The sequence below is a fragment of the Schistocerca americana genome, chromosome 3 (genome assembly GCF_021461395.2).
Source record: "Schistocerca americana isolate TAMUIC-IGC-003095 chromosome 3, iqSchAmer2.1, whole genome shotgun sequence".
Classification (NCBI taxonomy): Eukaryota; Metazoa; Arthropoda; class Insecta; order Orthoptera; family Acrididae; genus Schistocerca; species Schistocerca americana.
Window position 1 is genome coordinate 744762502 of NC_060121.1, and position 23997 is coordinate 744786498.

Here is a 23997-nt window from a genome sequence, read left to right on the forward strand (position 1 = left end):
AATACCAAAGAAGTATGTTAGACTTATAGAAGCGAGTTTGAAAAACACAAAAGTACGCGTGGGGAAATTGGAGTCAGAAGAATTTGTAATAAAAAACGGACTTAATCACGGAGATGCCCTGTCTCCGCTATTTTTTAATTTGGTCCTAGAATATATTGTACGAATGGCAGCAGATAATTCAGAGGGTGTGGAGTTAGAAGGAAATATTAAGATATTAGGGTATGCAGATGACTGAGCATCATTAGCGATAGGAAAGAATCTGTAAGAGCAAATGCGAATGCGTTAATCAAGGCTAGTGAAGATGTTGGTCTAAGGATAAGTGAAGACAAAACTAAATACCTGGTTACTACTAGATTGCCAACAGCAGTAGATCAGGAAATGTTAAGAGTTGCAGACATGCAGTTTGAAAAAGTGAACACAAAGAGTCTAGGGGTGGACATCACTTCCAGAAATGAGATTGAATCCGAACTGAAGATGAGATTATGGGCGGGAAATGCGTGCCACTTCTCACTGAATAGATTACTTTCATCACGGATATTGTCTAGGAATTTAAAGATTAGAATATACAAAACTATTATTCTACTAGTTATGCTGTATGGGTGTGAGACTTGGTTTCTCACAGTGCAAAATAAAAAGCCGATTCGAGTATTTGTAAACAAAATTATTAGGAAAATTTTCGGAGTAAAATGGGATGACATTAGCGGAGAGTTGCGAAAACTGCATAACGAAGAGGTTCACGAACTCTATTCAAGTCCTGACATAATCAGCATTATTAAATCACGTAGGCTGCGACGTAGGGGTCACGTAGCTCGAATGGATGGGGGCAGGGCAGCGCGCAAGTACTGGTAGGGCACCAAGAAGGAAAACGTCCTGTGGGGAGACCGAGAAATAGGTGGAAGGACAATGTGAAGGCCGATTTGAGGAGACTAGGTATTGAAGGTGAATGGAACGAAATAGCCCAAGACAGGGACAGATGGCGAAAATACGGTGCTGCGGTAATGGACTCTCGAGTCCGGTATGTAAGTAAGTAAGTAAGTAAGTAATCTCTGGCTCTGAGCACTATGGGACTTAACATCTGAGGTCATCAGTCCCCTATAACTTAGAACGACTTAAACCTAACTAACCCAAGGGCGTCACACACATCCATGCCCGAGGCAGGATTCGAACCTGCGACCGTAGCGGTCGCGCGGTTCCAGACTGAACCGCCTAGAACGCTCGGTCATGTGTAATCTCTGCCATTCAGTATAATGTCATGTTAGAATTTAGAGTACATAATTTTAATTCTGTTCTCGACTTTTACATTAATTTTGTCGGTCTAGCAAAGACATATTTTACTGTGGCCGTAAACCTCTTACAGCAGTTATAACATCTTAAAGACTCAAGATGTTGTTGGAACGTATTCGTTACTCACGTGAAGCTTCTCCACGTTTTGTAAATTTTGAATGTGTGTGGTACCATAAAACGTTGAATACTCTGGCTTAAAGCAGTTTGGGACAATTCAACAGCATTCACACAGTGCACTCCCAAAAATTTCGTAACTCTGAAATGCTTAACACAAATACCGGTCAAGTTCGTGGCAGAGAAGGCTACGCAGCGTAATATTTCGCCACATTTCATTTTTTATTAACTTTAAAATAATTTCATAAATGTTTCTGTAAAGGTCAAAACCATAAAATCTCTCGTGGGTTTATTGAATTGTGAACCTGAAGCGTTTTTTCTCGGTGCACAAAACAAATAACGAGTACAAAACGGGACACCAGAAGGAAAGCAAGAAAATATGTAAGAGCCATTTGAAGACTGATTTGCAATAAATCCAAAATGGTAATAGTTTCATTTAAATAAACATATATTAAACTTATTTATCACTTGTTACTGTTTAAATTATAAACCTCTTATATCAACAGTTACTGGTCGCTGTTGGAGGAAGTACTATACAATGACAACTGAATCCGCTGTATAACAATGGAAGTCGACTCCCAAGGATAAGTTTTATATTTTAGCGAATATGTTGGTTTCCTTTAAAAAATAATGCGCAATATATGCACTTCGTCTACCCAATACGTCAAACTATGTTCAAAGTTGGGGGGGGGGGGGGGAGTCGATTATCTTGTACTGACATAGTCATGTGAAAAATTTGGTGCGCAAATGACTTGCCAAGCCTGAAGTTACAATATTGCAGCAGATCATCTTTTTCGATAATACAAACGATTTAAAATGAGATGGAGGAAGAAGAGATTTAACGGCCCGTCACCTAGCAGATTTCTAGTACGCTTTTTGTTCTCAATAGGCCTGATCACATGTTCGACATATAACTATGTACCTGTTTCGACTCTTGTGAGTCACCATAGAAACGATTACATTATTGCAAGAGTAACAAGTGAGATAGTTATCCGCCGGTTTTGAGTGACAATGATGACGCAAGATGACTGTTTAGTTTGTTCATGGGTGTGATAATGATTCATAAGACTCAATACGCTAGACTGTCGACTAAATTCGGTTAGTCCAACACCGTGAAAAAATATTTCTCAGTATTGAACGCTTGCTCCAATTTGACAGTACCAAATTTCTTTGAGATATGAGGTACGTACTCTGATGGGAGAGAAATTGTTTAGGTTTCAGGATATGGGAATAGATCGAATGTGATCTTTATCGAAGAAAATGTTGTTTTAGGAGAAGCATGAGGAATCTAAATGTACATGTACAGAATGTGACAACGTTGACCTGTGTCTTACTGACTAAAACGCTTAGAAAAACAGTGAATTTTTCCTACATGCATACTGTTCGTCCTAGATACTTGATGCTAAAATCATTTGACTGGAAATGTTACCTATGTGTTCAGCTGTCATCAGTTTCTTATCTAATGTTTTAGAACCTATATTATTTGTCACTTTTCATTTCTCAATCGAGGTGCACTTGCAAAGAATCGGTGCAGTACTAAGGTGTAGCCTGTGGACAGGAAGGGGTTATATTGCTGAAGACTAAATTAAAATCGGAAAAAACTAATTTAATTGCTTTTAACATTTTTAATTATTGATAACTGACCTAAGAAGGATACAGTTTTAAACTGAAAAGCGTAATCTGCCTCTGGATTTGCATTTTGTATTTTTTAAGTGATGTCCTCTGTATGGTGTATTTTTCCTGTGAGGTTTCAATGAGATCGGCTTTTAATCTGTCTCGTGTATTTTCCCCGTGAGGTTTCAAGGAAATCGGCTTTTAATCTGAATTCTGTTGCAGGCACGAACAGGAATTCTATCCACAAACACAAACTGCTATTCGTAGACACAGAAGATGCGTCTAACGGAGTGCAAAGCACACGTGTAGTGGTGGACACCAATACCAAAACACAAAATGCGTAAAACATTACCATCTCCTAATCCACTGGCAATCAAAACAAATTCCAGGATTCTCGCAGGGTAGCGGTGCGGTCTTAGGCGCCTTGTGGCGGTTCGCGCGGCTCCCCCCGTCGGAGGTTCGATTCCTCTCTCGGGTACGGGTGTGTGTGTTTTCCTTAGTGTAAGTTCTATTAAGTAGTGTGTAAGCCTAGCGACCGATGACCTTCGCAGTTTGGTCCCATAGGAACTTACCACAAATTTTCCAGCTTCCGGTCCTGCATGGTTTTCATGGATATCTTATACCATTCTTACGGCCAAACAGTGCAAATTCCAGTAACGATAATTGGGGTGGGTAGTAATCACGCTACCTGTTCTCCAAAGGCTCAGTGACACTGATATCTGGTGACTGCAGTGGCCAACGGGAGTTTCGACAGGGCATCGTCGTGACCACGAAACCAGTCGTGGACGATGCGAGCTGTTGTGAACAAGCGCTCTGCCGTCATGGATCATAGCATCACCGTTGGGGGATAGACAGTATACCCTGGGATGGACACGACTGGCCAAAATGGTGACATTTGTAATGCAGTGTTGCAGAGTAACAATGAGGTCCATGGAAAACCACGATATGGGTGTCCAAGTCATCACCCTACCTATACCAAGTTTCACTCTTGGACGAAAACTCGACGAAAAATTGTGAACAACGCAACAAGACTCATCCGGACAAATGACTACTTTCTACTGCTCCATACTCCAGTTTTAATGGCTTCAACACGACGTTTTTCTGTTACAGGCACTTGCATAAATGATGACTGGTTTTACGATTCCAGCCCGCCGTACAATTCCCTTCTTATGATGCTATCATTTCCTGTTGTTTTTGTGCTGACAGTGCCCGCGACTGCGACATTCAGGTCTGTAGTGACTTTTTCTACTGTTTTCCTCTTATTTCTCGTCACATTCGTCTTCAGTGACCGCCAAAGTCCGTCACGGTCACTCACCACACACATTCGTCCGACGGGTAACTTAGACGATGAATTTTTCCCGCTTTCCCCATTTGCTGCACAAATCTATATGATGACCCTAGAAACACCAAACACAAATACAATCTGCAGGCTTGACTAGCATCTGCATGCATGTTAAGCGAGTATTTCTCATTGTGTTTCCTTAGTTTTGTCCAACGCCTGTCTGTGTGAATCGTAAAAACCAACGTCCTAATCGAAGACGATGTAGTCACCTAATGAACAAAGCTGTAAGCGTTTGCTCAGATATTTCAGTACCGGTGAAGCACGTGCACATTAACCATAAGCGGATATTAAAATGTACAACGGCACGTAAACCATCATGTACAATAAAATATATGCTTACGCGAGCTATATAAAGTGATTCACTGGATGGCAGCAAATACGTTGCCATTCACTATCACGGAGGCATTTACAGAAAATTTGACAAATTACTTCCCTCTTTTCCCAACTTTCCCGTTTCAGGCTGCCACATGGACTCTACTTCACCAATAATTTATATCTCTGTCTTGCCCTACACTTCTAACCCTCCACAACACTCTTTAGAATCATGGAAGTTAGCACATTATGTCCCATCATTCTATCCCTTCTTCTTGTCAGTGCTTTCCATTTGGTCCTTTCGTCGCTGATTCTGTAGGCAAAATTCTTATTCCTTATCTTGTTAGTTCAGGTAACTTTCAACTTCCTTCTGCAGTCCCACGTCATGAACTCTCAGTTCCTCTTCTTTACCGGTTTTCCCATTATCCACGATTCACAACCACAGATGACGTTGTCTTGCATAGTCAGTGATTATATACTCAGCCGTCACTGAAACGTGAACACAATTGGTTTCATCTAGCGTTGCTGTAAATCACGATCACTTGCTCTGATAGGTAACAAAAGCAGCGTCAGAAGACTTGCCGCATCAGTTCCTTACATCAGTGGGAACACAGAGCAATCCAAGTGCTGTGCACCCTAATGGCAGAGATCATCACATACATACTCGTAATGACAGGCATGAATTAATGATCGGTTTCTGACGCTAAAATACTTTTAATACGCGGTAACTACGCATTTAAAGCATCGAGGTTTCAACAATAATGTAAAATTTTAATTTTCGAGTGTTATATGACACTGATATTTTCCCTTTTCACCCCAAAATACAAGTGGCCATGCTCATAAAATTATACAAGCTTTATCTTTCTACCTGCATGACCAACCTGAAGTAGCTCTAGACAGTACAGGCTGAACAGGGAACAACTCATACTCAGACACCGAACCATTTTCTAAATTATTTAGAGATCATTGCTTGCCATAATTTTTGGCGTCTTGGATTTTCGTTCAAAACCTCCGTGGTGCTTCATAAGATCTCTTCCAGTATAAGCTGCTCAGCCTATAACACTCACGGCAGCCGGTACTGTAGCAATTTGCCGATTATGTTACTCCTTTGAAAGGAGTTTAGAGTGACCGTGATAGTGTGTTAACGGAAAAGAAATCGGACAATCTTTCTTTATCCAAAATATTATGGCAGGCCGTTGTGGCCAAGCTGTTCTAGGCGTTCCAGTCTGGAACCGCGCGACCCCGACGGTCTCAGGTTCGAATCCTGCCTCGGGCATGGATGTATGTGATGTCCTTAGGTTAGTTAGGTTTAAGTAGTTCTAAATTCTAGGGAACTGATGACCTCAGATGTTAAGCCCCATAGTGCTCAGAGCCACTTGAACCAAAAGATTATGTTTTGATAAGGAACGGTAGTTGAACTAGCGCAACCAAAGTTCTGGTTGTTATAAGGTAAACTATAATTAAGAGAAAGAAAAATTGTCACCTTCCTAATTAGAGAAAGTAGTACCAAGAGATTACACTGTTCATTAAGAAAGTCTTACAAACAGGATACAAAACAGTAGTGCAGCGTCGCAAGTCTTGGTGGTGTATTTGACATTACCCACACAGTTTGGGCAACAAATTGCCTCTCACTAAAAATTACTGTCTGTATTTGAAGTACGAAAGCTACTGGTAAGTTACTATGGAAGGAGCAAAACTCCAACGGATATGAGAAGCTATTACCCGTTAATTATTTAAAAACACTGACGTACAAATGATATTTAAATTCATGTACAAGGTGATTATAATTAAGGTTAAACTTTCAAAATGCTATAGAAATAACACCACTGGTCGACATGACATCAAACTGCAACGGGATATTATCGGAGAAGGGGGAAAGCGCATGGCAGAAAAAAAAAAATACTGTGAAAATTGAACAATAGACGGCGCTGTATGTGTCAGTACACGTAAATGGAAACACATGTCATGCGCACGACCCACTGAAGTTGGTATAGACACGCCGGGTACACAGCTTTTCCTCCTTTCGCGTCTGCGACGTTCGCCATGGGTGCCTCAATGCAGGATCGCGCTCTGCTTGTAAAGCTGTATTACAAGAATGGTGACTGCGCACACGTCGCTCTGCAAACATTCCGGAGACTGAAGGGTTTGAAAAAAGCGTTGGTCCGATGACTGCCGTGGGACTGGAGAAAATTATTCGGAAACTCGAAAATACGGGTTCTTTTGGTGTGCAACCTGATTCGACGTCAGTGGAAGCAGCAGCCACAGGAATGCAGGAGAAGGCGAGTGGTGCTGTGCAAACATGTAGTGCACGGAGAAGTGCCCGAATGTTGGACATACCCGTGAGCACGGTGCATAATGTCCTACGAAACATCCTTCTTTGCTATCCATTCAAAAATACCCATGTGCACGAGTAGCTTCCTGTTGACCTGCCAGCAAGAGAGACCTATGCTTTAGAAATTCTTGTCGCACGGAAGTAGGCAATGACTGGCCGTGGAAGATTTTGTCGGCAGATGAAGCCCACTTCCATCTGACAGGATATGTCAATACACAGAATTGTCGAATATGGACAACGGAAAATCCACATGCAAATCAACTAGTAACACTTCGTCCTGAAAATGTCACTGTATGGTGCGGGCTTACGGCATCATTTATCATAGGCCCATATTTTATCGAAGAGAGAGGTTCTTCCGGTCATGTTACCTGTACCGTCACTGCTAAGCGCTATGTGTGTCTGTTTCGCAACAACGTTATTCGAGCTCTCCAACAGCGTGGATGTGTGGATGGGATCACTTTTATGTAAGATGGCACACCTTCACACATTGCAAATCCAATTAAGCAGTTGCTGAAGCGCCATTTCGGAGATGCTAGAATTATCAACCGCAATTTCCCTACAGTCTTGCCGTCCCGATCACCTGATCTTAATCCTTGTGACTTCTGGCTGTGGGGCTATCTGAAAGATGTGTTAAGTATTCCGTTTGCAAACTTAGCTGCATTGAAGGCACGCATTGAGCAACACATTCTGAACGTGACTCCGGAAACACTTCTATCATTTATGGAACTTGCTGTTTCTCGATTTCAACTTGTTGCAGAAAAAGGTGGACAGCATATTGAACATGTTTTGCGCCAGTCACATCGGAATTTATAGTCTGTTTTGATTTTAATTGATGCTTTTTACGTGGTTTTTGGCCTCAGAACAGTTAAAAACCGACGTGATTAATGCTTTTTATGCAGATTGGGCCTCAGGACAGTAAAAAACTCACGCTTTTTATGCGGTTTTTAGCCTCAGGACAATTAAAGACCGATGTGATTGATGCTTTATAAGCGGTTTTTGGCCTCAGGACAATTAAAAACCGATTTTTCCCATCCTATGTGATATGACTTTGCGTGGTGGATGGGCTTACGGATCTAACAGTATCACAACTGCACACCCAAGCACACTGAGTAGTATAGTTTGTTTAACGTCAAACTTACACTTAAGGCATTGTTGTATGACTCATTTGTCATTTCTAGTCGATCACTATTAAATTGTGATGCTTAAAGCGCCATCTATTGCAACATTTTGTAACTATTTATTTTACTTCTGCCATACATTTTCTCCCTTCTCCGGTAATATTCCGTCAAAATTTGACGTCATTCTGACCGGAGGTGTTATTTCTACAGCGATTTGAAAGTTTAATTTTAATTATAATCATCCTGTACTAACTGACTTGATCACCATATGTTTCCTTAGGGAGTATGTACTTCTTCTCGTTAAACAAATCGTAAATGTAAGTTGGGGTTCCTAAATTTGTTGTAGTCTGAACAGTTGTAGAAAGATAAAATTTAAAGAATACCACCGATATTAAAATGATTGCTATGGTTCATAAGTACTTTTACTCTAATAATGATTGTAATACTAGCTTGGGATCCCTGGAATAAAACTCAATGAGGGGACACTTTTAAACACAAATGCAAGAACATAAACACTTCAGAAGGTCGTGCAGCCGGTAGTCACTATGCTGGTCCTTAAACTTCAATGATCAATAATCACTTGTTATGATCACTGATTTATTCAACTATTTTTAATGCTGAATAACTTTTAAGTGAATTAATTAGTTCTTTTCTTTGCATCTACACTTAGGCAAAACTTTAACTATTCACCCGTGAAATTTTTCTTGTAGTACTCCAGAAGCAAAAGTAAGTGCTTACTTAAGGATCTTCCTACTCCACAAAAGATAATGAACACTATTAAAGCAATAAATACTCTGCAGTCAAATCACGTAGGACACTCGGATACACTGCGTCACTAGGAAAACGATGCTGTCCAAGTAAAATGACAAAGGAGTGCTTCAACTTTCCTGACACCAAGTTGAAATAAAGAGAATTATTATTTGCAAATAAAGGAAGTATGTAGTCCATGTAAGTATATATAGTATTAAACTTTTACTTAGATGCTGGTAGTCATAGTGCAACCTTCTGTCACTAAAATGAAGTCGACAAACGTACTCGTGGCTTTTGATTTATAAAGGCTCTGAAAACTACTATCTTTGCGCCACATTAAAGGCATTATAAAGCAACCTTGCTGCTTTCCTTGCCTCATTCATCCCACAAAATGTGAACATTGTGCAGACTAACCACCGACTGACTGTGCCTCAGATTCTCCTTGCTACTATATCGCTAACTCCACCATTATTCGTATTCCCACCATGCGAGTTTCGTAGCCGAGAGGCTACTCCAGGTTCCACGTAAGAACAAACCGATGTTCACTAAACATGGACCAGTTCTAATAATACCATTTTAACATAACGACATCCGAACAAAACATGGATTTGATGGTTACATGCACAGATTAATGACAGTGCCTTAAATTGACGGGAAACACTATCAGACTCTTACATATATGTCTAACCAAAGAACATAGTGACGCAGATGTAACATTAAGTATAAGAAAAGAAAGAAATAACTTCATATAGGTATAGTCTATATTGTACATCAGTGTTACAATTCTTTGCTAAAAGGACCACTTTTATTAATTTATTTATTCTCTCAATAAATACAGTTCCCTGTTGGAGTTGAAATACTGAGATGACGATCGACGTGCGCATTCTCACAGCACCCTAAAAACTTAAGTTCAAGCTCGCTCTAAATGTTGATGCGAATGAAACTTATTGACCAGTTTATAGTTTGAACTGATCTCCAGCGATGGCTGCTAATTCATGACTTAAACAAATTTAAACTAGGGGTGAAAGCAATTTTCACATAAGCCTGTAAAACGAAATGAACGCTGAGTTATGTAAACACATCGAACGTCATAAGATATCAATAAATGATCGCAAATCATTGACTATATTTCGCTTATATCAATTTTCTTCTCATACAGTCTCAAATAACACTAAAATGGAATCGACCATTTCCAAAAGGCTCTTTCTCATATTTTGGTTAAAACTGTTTAACTACTTCTTTTGGTCCTCCGGTATCAGATGCATGGTATTAACGAGAGCTCTGTCCTGCAGTCATTGACGACACGGTAGGCCAACAATTGTTTCACTCAGTTTATGAAAGATCTCATCTCTGGGAGATGATGAAACTTAACGGGGAGCGACATGGTGACGGTTGAAAAAATTGGAATTTTTTTGTTATGGAAATGAAATGTATATACATTGAAGAATTATTCCTCAAAATATTATGAACGAACTCCAAAAAGTAAAACAATTCTGTGTGCGTTTGAAGCTAAAGCAAACTGTGAATTGCAAAGTTACAAACATAAAATGCCATTGCTACAAGTCCTTATCGATGCCATCATCCCTGTTTGTACCGAGTTGAGGAAACCTGATTTGCTGGAACGTTGTTTGTGTGGTTTTACTCAAAATGTGAAAGAAAATTTCAATAGTCTCCAAAAATATTATCCAGCCGATGGCAAATAGTTAACATTGATTCAAATTTGGCCTTACGTCTACTCAATGTAGATCACACTGTATTAATGCATGTGACAAATGCCATTCAAATCATAATCGGCAATGAAATGCGCCGATTCTGTGAAGATAGAGACGCAAGCGGCGATGTGCTCAGCGACGAAAATGACTTTGAGCACGAAAACGCCCTCAAAGTTGAGGGCTTATCAGGTCAAAGTAGCAGGAAGTGGCCATCCACTAAACGGGGAGATAGTTATTACGGACCAGGCATCGATCATATGGCGTAAGTTTTAAGATTCGTCATTTTTTTATATGATAAATACTTATCAAACTTTAAACGCGTTTTTCTCCATGTTTGTCGGCGTGGTAGTCGCCGCCCACGCTACAATTTTCGTTCGATTTTAATTATTTCTGATTTCAAATTCATAGTAGCCGACTTCTTTATGTTGATATTTAGTACTTTTTCCGGCCAAAAAGAGGGTCTAAAATGGCCCTTTTTTTCAAATATTTATAACTTCACCAAAAACTTTTCTTTGCTAATCCCTGCAATGAGCTAAAATTATATTTGTAAGCATCGTGGTGATACGTTAATTTCACATTTCAGATAACCACAACAGGTGTTACAGTGACAACCGTCGATGTTACTTCTTTCAGAGCTGCGGAAAATCCCAATCACACAGTGAAATATTAATATTTGGCGATAAAAATAGCAATAAAAACTTCAACGTGTGCTTCATTCATCGCAGTAAACCCCACTTGTGTACTGCATTCCAGTACGGAGGAAAAAATCCAGAATTTGAGCAATATTTTCGTCCGTCACCCTGTCGTTCCCCCTTTACGATGGAGCATCGTTGTTAACCGCCCAAAGAAACGCTTAGTTGCAGTCTACATGGTGATTTCCGATGAATTTATAGATTTTAACATGTCATGGCCAAATTTCTAAAAGAAACAATGAAGAACAGAACTGGAAGGTGCCAACGGTAACATTCAGTCCCATAGGTTAATTAGAATTCTGATACAACGTTCACAATCCTCATGTGTTGCCTGACTTTGATTTCATTATCGGGTTTTTAAAGCACCTTTCGACTCCAGTTTGCCAAAAAAAAAAAAAGCGTATATCTTCCAGTGAAACATATGAAACCAGAAAACATAAAGAAGATTATGAAATACATCTCATACAGTATTACGAAAATGCACCGAGAGTCCTTGTGGAAGATGATTATTCTCACAGACTATGACGTTACTATATGCTTTCGTTCACACAATTTGCAGTATTATGTGTTAGTTTCATAACTTAAATACGTCATAGCCGTTCCTCTAACACCTGCGCTTTGAAAATGGTAAATTTTTAAATATGCGGTGCAAGAAAAGAAATGCAGATTTCTTATGTTCTAGCTTTGAAGGAAATTATTGTATGGATTTCGGTATATTATAGCTTCCTTACTTCTAAATCCAAAGAAACTGTATTTATTGTAGAATCTGTGATCGCTAAACACAGTTCTGTGTTTACCTCGAAATTAACCTATGTGTACTTGGGAACTGATAGCAATAAACGATTCAGTCAAGTACCTCAGTGACGAAAATTTAACAACGTATAAAATGCAATTGACATCTTTCAGGAAGAAACGTCGTCGCATCAAGTACAGAGTGAAGCTAAATCCTCTAGCGTTAGATTCCATCGAGTTACTTAAACTGACACCATTCTAAACGATCTCATTACTCCTTTCTGCTTGAAGCTGTCCGATTTGTGTAAAGTTATATGTCACATGGGACAACTCAGACGTAAGATATTAATTACAAAGAAATACATAATAATAACATCTCTAGGCGCTTCAGTCCGGAACCACGCGGCTGCTACGGTCGCCGGTTCAAATCCTGCCTCAGGCATGGATTTGTGTGATGTGCTTAGGTGAGTTAGGTTTAAATAGTTCTAAGTCTAGGGGACTGATGACCTCAGATGTTAAATCCCATAGGGCTTAGAGACATTTGAACCATTTCAATAACATCTAGTGTCTATGCTCATTTGAAAATAGTTAATAGCCGAAATTCCCAAGCTATAGCGAAATAAAGATTGATTTCTTAGGCACCATAACTTCGGTGGCGTTCTTCGTGCCATTGGGAAATTCAAGACTTTGAGAAATGTTTCAGGACAGAGTAAAAGGTTGTCGTAGGCCAGTGAATGGTCAACCAATAGAGACACTAAATAAGAGTGTCTAACACTGAACAAGAGTGACGAATCTGGCTTCAGCGGTACATAAAACACTACAATATCTTCTAGACATTTGTCTCCAGAGTTTCCTGTTGTTTCTAAGTATCAGTTTCTTGATATACTATGCCTCAGAGTTTTAGGAAACTTAGCCTTAATGCTACATATTTGTGTATTATTCCCTCACAGTTTTCAAACTGCTTATTGCCTAACTACAGCATTATTTGTACGTATGACTGTGTTCGGTACGCCTCGAGCAGGACGGTGGGATTGTATCCACTGTGATTCAGGTTCGTAGCTTTCTAGTACATATAGTCACCATGCCACACAGTAAATTTTAATGTGGCTCACGAATCTTAAGGCTTTATAGTGTGTACACTAGAATATATAATCTCTAAAAATTCTGACGTTTCCAGAGATGAAAACAGTTAGCTAATGGTTCTCTACAACTCATACAGAAACCATACTGTAGTTATAAAGAGTTTACGTTTGTGATTTTTCGAGACTCTCATTTCTGCTGCATTTCATTACTTTCCCACTTGTCCCGCTTCACTCTCAATCCATGTTCTTTACAAATAAGAGTGTTCTTCCATTCAAAAGGTCCCGTAATTCTTCTTCAGTTTCGCTAACGATAGCAAAGTCGTCAGAGAATATTATCATTGATATTGTGAATTTTAATCTCACTCTTTAACCTTTCTTTTATTTACGTACTTGCTTCTTCGATGTGTAGCGAGAACAGTAAAGGTGAAAGAGTGCATCCTTCCCTTATACTATTTTTAGTTCGAGCAGTTCGCTCTTAGTCAACCAGTCATCTTGATCCTTCTTGTATCTTCTACATAGTACACGTTACCCTTCTTTTCCTGTTGCTGTTGTTGTTGTGGTCTTCAGTCCTGAGACTGGGTAGATGCAGCTCTCCATGCTAGTCTATCCAGTGCAAGCTTCTTCATCTCCCAGTACCTACTGCAGCCTACATCCTTCTGAATCTGCTTACTGTATTCATCTCTTGGTCTCCCTCTAAGATTTTTACCCTCCACGCTGCCCTCCAGTACTAAATTGGTGATCCCTTGATGCCTCAGAACATGTCCTACCAACCGATCCCCTCTTCTGGTCAAGTTGTGCCACATACTCCTCTTCTCCCCTACTCTATTCAATACCTTCTCATTAGTTACGTGATCTACCCATCTGATATTCAGCATTCTTCTGTAGCACCACATTTCGAAAGCTTCTATTCTCTTCTTATCTAAACTATTTATCGCCCACGTTTCACTTCCATACATGGCTACACTCCATACAAATACTTTCAGAAACGACTTCCTGACATTTAAATCTATACTCGATGTTAACAAATTTCTCTTCTTCAGAAACGCTTTCCTTGCCATTCCCAATCTACATTTTATATCCTCTCTACTTCGACCATCATCAGTTATTTTGCTCCCCAAATAGCAAAAATCCTTTACTACTTCAAGTGCATTCCATTGTCCTCGTTTTGCTTTTGTTGATGTTCATCTTATAACCTCCTTTCAAGACATTGTCCATTCCGTTCAACTGCTCTTCCAAGTCCTTCGTTTTCTCTCACAGAATTACAATGTCATCGGCGGACCTCAAAGTTTTTAATGTCTTCTCCATGGATTTTAATACCTACTCCGAACTTTTCTTTTGTTTCCTTTATTGCTTGCTCAAAATACAGATTGGATAACATCGGGGATAGGCTACAACCCTGTCTCACTCCCTTCCCAACCACTGCTTCCCTTTCATACCCCTCGACTCTTATAACTGCCATCTGGTTTCTGTACAAATTATAAATAGCCTTTCGCTCCCTGTATTTTACCCCTGCCACCTTTAGAATTTGAAAGAGAGTATTCCAATCAACATTGTCAAAAGCTCTCTCTAAGTCTACAAATGCTAGAAACGTAGGTTTGTCTTTCCTTAATCTTTCTTCTAAGATAAGTCGTAGGGTCAGTATTGCCTCACGTGTTCCAATACTTCTACGGAATCCAAACTCATCCTCCCCGAGGTCGGCTTCTATCAGTTTTTCCATTCGTCTGTAAAGAATTCGCATTAGTATTATGCAGCTGTGACTTATTAAACTGACAGTTCGGTAATTTTCACATCTGTCAACACCTGCCTTCTTTGGGATGGGAATTATTATATTCTCCTTGAAGTCTGAGGGTATTTCGTTTGTCTCATACATCTTCCTCGCCAGATGGTAGAGTTTAGTCAGGACTGGCTCTCCCAAGGCTGTCAGTAGTTCTAATGGAATGTTGTCCACTCCCGGGGCCTTGTTTTGACTCAGGTCTTTCAGTGCTCTGTCAAACTCTTCACGCAGTGCCATATCTCTCATTTCATCTTCATCTACATCCCCTTCCATTTCCATAATATTGTCCTCAAGTACATCTCCCTTGTATAGACCCTCTATATACTCCTTCCATCTTTCTGCTTTCCCTTCTTTGGTTAGAACTGGGTTTCCATCTGAGCTCTTGATATTCATACAAGTGGTTCTCGTTTCTCCGAAAGTCTCTGTAATTTTTCTGTAGGCAGTATCTATCTTACCCCTAGTGAGATAAGCCTCTACATCCTTACATTTGTCCTCTAGCCATCCCTGCTTAGCCACTTTGCACTTCCTATCGATCTCATTTTTGAGACGTCGGTATTTAATATTTCTTCTGTTACCCAAGGGTTTCTACTAGCCCTCCTCTTTTTACCTCTTTGATCCTCTGCTGCCTTCACTATTTCATCCCTCAAAGCTATCCATTCTTCTTCTACTGTATTTCTTTCCCGCATTCCTGTCAATTGTTCCCTTATGCTCTCCGTGAAACTCTGCACAACCTCTGTTTCTTTCAGTTTATCCAGGTCCCATCTCCCTAAATTCCCACCTTTTTGCAGTATTTTCAGTTTTAATCTACAGTTCATAACCAATAGGTTGTGGTCAGAGTCCACATCTGCCCCTGGAAATGTCTTACAATTTGAAACCTGGTTCCTAAATCTCTGTCTTACCATTATATAATCTATCAGATACCTTTTAGTATCTCCTGAGTTTTTCCATGTATGCAACCTTCTTTGATGATTCTTAAACCAAGTGTTAGCTATGATTAAGTTATGCTCTGCGCAAAATTCTACCAGTCGGCTTCCTCTTTTATTTCTTAGCCCCAATCCATATTCACCTACTTTGTTTCCCTCTTTCCCTTTTCCTACTCTCGAATTCCAGTCACCCATGACTATGAAATTTTCGTCTCCCTTCACTACCTGAAAAATTTCTTTTATCTCATCATACATTTCATTAATTACTTCGTCATCTGCAGAGCTAGTTGGCATATTAATTTGTACTACTGTAGTAGGCGTGGGCTTCGTGTCTATCTTGGCCACAATAATGCGTTCACTATGCTGTTTGTAGTAGCTACCCGTACTCCTATATTTTTATTCATTATTAAACCTACTCCTGCATTACGCCTATTTGTTCTTGTATTTATAACCCTGTATTCACCTTACCAAAAGTCTTGTTCCTCCTGCCACCGAACTTCACTAATTCCCACTATATCTAACTTTAACCTGTCTATTTCCCTTTTTAAATTTTGTAACCTACCTGCCCGATTAAGGGATCTAACATTCCACGCTCTGATCCGTAGAATGCCAGTTTTCTTTCTTCTGATAACAACGTCCTCTTGAGTAGTCCCCGCCCGGAGATCCGAATAGAGGACTATTTTACCTCCGGAATATTTTATCCAAGAGGACGCTATCAGCATTTAATTACACAGTAAATCTGCATGCCCTCGGGAAAAATTACGGCTGTAGTTTCCCCTTGCTTTCAGCCGTTCGCAGTACCAGAACAGCAAGGCCATTTCGGTTAGTGTTACAATGCCAGATCAGTCAATCATCTAGACTGTTGCTCCTGCAACTACTGAAAAGGCTGCTGCCACTCTTCAGGAACCACACGTTCTCTGGCCTCTCAACAGATACCCCTCCGTTGTGGTTGCACCTACGGTACGGCTATCTGTATCGTTGAGGCACGCAAGCCTCCCCACCAACGGCAAGGTCCATGGTTCATGGGGGAGGTCTTTTCCTGTACCGAGCTCCTATTTCCTCAAAATTTCTTACATCTTGCAACACTTTACATTATCGAATGCTTCTTATAGATCGAAAAATAAATTTAGCGTGTCTTGATTTTTCTTGAGCTATTTTTCAGTTGTCAACCGCAACGTCAGAGCCGCCTTTCTGATGTCTTTACCTTGCCTAAAGCCAAATCGATCGTCCTCTTAAAAGTCCTCAATTTCCTTCCCATTCTCCCATATGTTATTCTTGTCGGAGGCTTGGTTGCGTGAGCTCTTAAGCTGCATGTGGGACTATTCTCGCACTTATAGCCCTTGCTGTCTTCTGAATTGATGTTATTTTACTTAAAGTCTTATGGTACTTCGCCTGTTTCATATAGTCTACGCACCATCTGACATAGTCTTTTGGTTGCTACTTCCCCCATGATTTTAAAAATTGTGATCGTGTTACCTATGATATCTGCATTATTTGATCTTAAGTCTACTATACTCTTTTAAATTCTCTAATATTACACCCCTTATGTCTTTCATATCGAATCCAGCTTCTTCTATCACCTCGTCGGTCGACTCCTTCCCCTGAAAGATGCCTTCAATGCACTTCTTCCACCTGTCCATTTTCTTCTCTGCGATCAACATCTGAACTCCACTTGTACTCTTAATGTTACAACCCTTGCTTTTAATTTCACTCAAGATTGTCTTGACTTTTCTATATGCTGAGGCAGTGTGTCTGACGATCATTTCTTTGTCTATTTCTTCACATTTTCTTGCTGCCATTCAGCCTTGGAAACGCTACACTTCGTATTTATTTCATTCCTATGTGATTCATGCCGATGTATTCCTGTCTTTCCCTGAACACTTTTGCACTTCTTTTCTTCGTCTATGTCTACATCTACATGGATACTCTTTAAATCACATTAAAGTGCCAGGCAGACGGTTCATCGAACCACCTTCACAATTCTCTATTATTCCAATCTCGTATAGCGCGCGGAAAGAATGAACACCTATATCTTTCCGTAAGAGTTCTGATTTCCCTTATTTTATCGTGGTGATCGTTCCTCCCTATGTAGGTAGGTGTCAACAAAATATTTTCGCATTCGGAGGAGAAAGTTGGCGGTTGGAATTTCGTGAGAAGATTCCGTCGCAACGAAAAACGCCTTTCTTTTAATGATTTCCAGCCCAAATCCTTTATCATTTCTGTGACACTCTCTCCCGTATTTCGCAATAATTCAGAACGTGCTGCCTTTCTTTGAACTTTTTCGATGTACACCGTCAGTCCTATCTGAGAAGGATTCCACACCGCGCAGCAGTATTCTAACAGAGGACGGACAAGCGTAGTGTAGGCAGTCATCTTAGTAGGTCTGTTATATTTTCTAAGTGTCCTGCTAATAAGACGCAATCTTTGGTTAGCCTTCCCCACAACATTTGCTATGTGTTCCTTCCAATTTAAGTTGTTCGTAATTGTAATACCTAGGTATTTAGTTGAATTTACGGCTTTTAGATTAGACTGATTTATCGTGTAACCGAAGTTTAACGAGTCCTGTTGTAACTGCGACCGGGACGGTCGCGGGGTAGCAATGACGGAAAGCGCGGCGGGACCCGCGGAGAGGCCCGCGAACAACAACACAACGGGAGAGGGCGGACACGACCAACGAAGGACAGAACGAAGATCGAACAACAGAGTCACAAGGAAACAAACGCGTCCACTTGTACACACAAAAAGGAAGGAAGCTGCCTAGCGTGAAGCGATGTGTCAACCGACGTATGCGCGAGATTAGACTGGCTGGCTGAGCCTTTTTTTTTTCTTTATTGTTTTTCAATTCCCCCGAAGGGGGCGGGCTGGCAGCAGCTTAGTACGCTGCTCTATAGCCTACAGACTTTTTTAAAAACGGAAGACGAAAAGAAACAAGAAAAACAGGCGATAAAACGGTGACTTAAAGTGTAAGATGGCGGAAAAATGCGGAAAGTTAAAACAGAAAGCAAAAGGGGTTGGCAATGTTAATAAAATACACAGGAATCAGACAAGTAACATAGTAGACACACAATTAAAAAACATGGCGATAGTCTGGTTTCTGTTTGCAAGAGACAAAAAATCACACCCAGCGACAGTATGATGGCCGTTCACAACACTTCCCAAAAGACACAACACGGAACACTCACTGTAAAACACTGCACGAAAATGTCGCACAAAGATGACACTCCCGCGAGCCAAGGGTAGATGGGGGGGGGGGGGGGGGACGTGGAGGATTACGGCTGGCTGAGCGAGAGGCAGGCGCGTAAGTACGCTATAGGGATCGCCGCTATTGGACGCTGGGACGACATGTTTCATTGTGGCACCCTCATACTAAAAGAGGGCCAGGAGGCGCGCGCCTTCACAGCTTACGGCTCGATGGTGGCTCTGAGCACTATGGGACTCAACTGCTGTGGTCATCAGTCCCCTAGAACTTAGAACTACTTAAACCTAACTAACCTAAGGACATCACACACATCCATGCCCGAGGCAGGATTCGAACCTGCGACCGTAGCAGACGCACGGTTCCGGACTGCGCGCCTAGAACCGCGAGACCACCGCGGCCGGCGGCTCGATGGTGCCGAGACCTCTATGGGTCTTCGACGTCCATGACGTCTGGCGCAGATTCAAATTCCGCTGCGCACGGTGCCAGAAGTTCCTTTTAGCACTCAAATGGATGATCTCACACTTTTCGTTATTTAGGGTCAACTGCCACTTTTCGCACCATTCAGATATCTTTCCTAAATCGTTTTGCACTTTGTTTTGATCTTATGATGACTTTATTAGTCGATAAACGACAGCGTCATATGCAAACAACCGAAGACGGCTGCTCAGATTGTCTCCAAACACGTTTATGTAGATAAGGAACAGCAAGGGGCCTAAAACACTACCTTGGGGAACGCCTGAAATCACTTCTGTTTTACTCGTCGGCCAGTAAGTATTTTTTGTGTTGCCCAAGGTTTCTTCGCAGTTACTTTCCTTGTACAAACGTTTGTCCATGTCTGTTATTATCAGTTTTTGAGATGTCTACCCCTCTTCAACAGAACTGCCTACTATGGTATTCCTTATGGTATTCTCCACATCCTTAACGAACTTCAAATGTGTTTCATAGTTCCTCAGTATTTCATTGTCCACTTCGTTCCACACCGATTCCTCACGACGAATATCTTAAATTTCATTCTACTCATCATCATTGTGATTAGACTCTACATCTGCTCTACGGTACACCTTACAGCCCACTATCTGGTTCGATATCTCTGTCTGGCCATGATATAATCCAACTGTAATCATCCAGTGTTTCCGGCTCTTTTCCAAATTCACTTCTGCCCCTCGTGATTCTTGAACAGAGTATTCACAGTCACCATTTGAAATTTATGGCAGAAAAAATGGTTCAAATGGCTCTGAGCACTATGGAACTTAACTTCTAAGGTCATCAGTCCCCTAGAACTTAGAACTACTTAAACCTAACTAACCTAAGGACATCACACACATCCATGCCCGAGGCAGGATTCGAACCTGCGACCGTAGCGGTCGCGCGGTTCCAGACTGTAGCGCCTTTAACCGCTTGGCCACCACGGCCAGCATTTATGGCAGATATCAGTTACTCTTTCTCCTCACTTATTCCTATTACCAGTCCCATATTCTCCCGTTATTCATTTTTCTATTCTTCCTCTACAACTGGTTCCAATCCCCCATGAGTATATTTTTTTGTTCAAAATTTAAGCAGTGCATGGGTCAGAACCCGACTTGATATTAAACGTGTTGAATATGTGGCAACATTTCTCGCACACATTTGAGGGTACGAAGGGAATATTGCAAGTTATGAACTTGATGCATCTGCTCGCTCTCTGAAACATATATCACCTTGTTCTTTAAGGAGAATGCTGATTGCATGACAGTAGTGTATTCAAGGAATCTGCTTACTCCAGAACTCCTATATATTCTGGTATTAATTCTCTCTGAATATGTTATGGTGATTCAGCAGGAAAACTGCGGTTTCCAAGAGGGAAAAGAAGGAGAAGATCTGCTACATCTGCATCCACGTAGATACCCCGCCAGCCCTTTCTCGTATCTTATCTTCGTTGTCCTTACGCGAAATGTATATTTTCGGCAGTACAATCGTTCGGCAGTCAGCTGCAAATAGCGGTTCTCTAAATTTTATCAATAGTGTCCCTCCAGGTATTCGCATTTGACTCCTTGTGGCAGCATCGTAACACTTTCGTTTTGTTCGAACGTACCAATAACAAAGCTAGCAACACGCATCTGAATTGCTTCGACGTCTTCCTCTGAACTGACCTGTTACGGATCCCAAACTCTCGAACAGTACTCAATAATAGGTCGCACCAGCCTCCTATATGTGGTTTCCTTTACAGATGTACCACACTTTCTTGAAATATACCGAAGTCGACTTTTTGCCTTCCCTGACATTGTGATTCTCTTTCACACCACTTTGCAGCGTTACGCCCAGATATTGAAACAACATGACTGTGTCAAGCAGGACGCTATTAATACTGCATCCGAACATTACAGTTTTGATCCTCCTGCTTATACGCACTGACATACAGTTTTGTACATTTAGGTCTAGCTGCCATTCATCAAACGAACTGGAAATTTTGTCTAAATCGTCTTGTATCTTCCTACAGTCACTCAACTTCGACACCTTACGGTACACCACTGTATCATCAGCAAACAACCATAGATTACTGCCGTCCTGTCCGCCAAATCATTTACGTACAAGGAAAACGCCAGCGGTCCTATCACACTTCCTTGGAGCATTCGTGACGGTACCCTTGTCTCTGATGAACACTCGCCGTCGCGGATAATATACTTAGTTCAGATAGTGTTAGAGCCCCCCACATTTCTGTGGAACTATTCCATATGCTCCTACCTCCATTAACAGCTTGCGAGGGGGTACTGTGTCAAATGCTTTCCGTAAATCTAGAATTATGAAATCCGCTTGCTGCCCTTCATCCATAGTTCGTCACATATCATGCGAGATAATGGCAAGCTTAGTCTCGCTTGAGCGACGCTTTCTAAAACCATGCTGATTCACGGACATAAGCTTCTATGTCTTAAAGGGAATTTTTTTATATTTCGGCTCAGAATATGTTCAAGGATTCTTCGGCAGACCGAAGCTAGGGACATTGATCTGTAATTTTGCGGGTCCGTTCTTTTACCCTCCTTGTATACAGGAGTCACCGGCGCTTGTTACTGCTTAAAGTGCTTTAGACATTTATAAGAAACATAAGGCAGATTTCGTAGTTTAAATGCCATTCATTATTATACACTCCTGGAAATGGAAAAAAGAACACGTTGACACCGGTGTGTCAGACCCACCATACTTGCTCCGGACACTGCGAGAGGGCTGTACAAGCAATGATCACACGCACGGCACAACGGACACACCAGGAACCGCGGTGTTGGCCGTCGAATGGCGCTAGCTGCGCAGCATTTGTGCACCGCCGCCATCAGTGTCAGCCAGTTTGCCGTGGCATACGGAGCTCCATCGCAGTCTTTAACACTGGTAGCATGCCGCGACAGCGTGGACGTGAACCGTATGTGCAGCTGACGGACTTTGAGCGAGGGCGTATAGTGGGCATGCGGGAGGCCGGGTGGACGTACCGCCGAATTGCTCAACACGTGGGGCGTGAGGTCTCCACAGTACATCGATGTTGTCGCCAGTGGTCGGCGGAAGGTGCACGTGCCCGTCGACCTGGGACCGGACCGCAGCGACGCACGGATGCACGCCAAGACCGTAGGATCCTACGCAGTGCCGTAGGGGACCGCACCGCCACTTCCCAGCAAATTAGGGACACTGTTGCTCCTGGGGTATCGGCGAGGACCATTCGCAACCGTCTCCATGAAGCTCGGCTACGGTCCCGCACACCGTTAGGCCGTCTTCCTCTCACGCCCCAACATCGTGCAGCCCGCCTCCAGTGGTGTCGCGACAGGCGTGAATGGAGGGACGAATGGAGACGTGTCGTCTTCAGCGATGAGAGTCGCTTCTGCCTTGGTGCCAATGATGGTCGTATGCGTGTTTGGCGCCGTGCAGGTGAGCGCCACAATCAGGACTGCATACGACCGAGGCACACAGGGCCAACACCCGGCATCATGGTGTGGGGAGCGATCTCCTACACTGGCCGTACACCACTGGTGATCGTCGAGGGGACACTGAATAGTGCACGGTACATCCAAACCGTCATCGAACCTATCGTTCTACAATTCCTAGACCGGCAAGGGAACTTGCTGTTCCAACAGGACAATGCACGTCCGCATGCATCCCGTGGCACCCAACGTGCTCTAGAAGGTGTAAGTCAACTACCCTGGCCAGCAAGATCTCCGGATCTGTCCCCCATTGAGCATGTTTGGGACTGGATGAAGCGGCGTCTCACGCGGTCTGCACGTCCAGCACGAACGCTGGTCCAACTGAGGCGCCAGGTGGAAATGGCACGGCAAGCCGTTCCACAGGACTACATCCAGCATCTCTACGATCGTCTCCATGGGAGAATAGCAGCCTGCATTGCTGCGAAAGGTGGATATACACTGTACTAGTGCCGACATTGTGCATGCTCTGTTGCCTGTGTCTATGTGCCTGTGGTTCTGTCAGTGTGATCATGTGATGTATCTGACCCCAGGAATGTGTCAATAAAGTTTCCCCTTCCTGGGACAATGAATTCACGGTGTTCTTATTTCAATTTCCAGGAGTGTATATATTTCCTACACAGCTTGTACCCTCATGTGTGATATTTCAAACAAATTTAACTGGCTGCCTCAAGTGTTTAAAAATCATCTGCTTCTTTCTTAGTATGAGGCTGGTTATAAAAATTATGTTATGAGTGCACCGTATCTGAAAGATGGTCCTCCTCTTATTAAACTGCGGTGTGACTATTGTAAAAGGAAGAAGAATTAAAGATTTCTTTTATAATAACAGTAATATGTTTATTCATGGCACTTTAGCATGTTCTTTAGGAATAAAATACATTACTCACTTTTGATTTGCTCTAAAAAGAAAGAAACATATCGGACTTAATCCTACACGGTTTTCTCCACTGGGAAAAAAAATCATTTCCTGCAGCTATTTTTCGTTATTTTTTTATTGATTAAACAAAAACAAACAGGGCCACAGAAATGAAATAAACTTTTCAACAACACACCTGACAAGGGACCATCACGAAAATACCAAG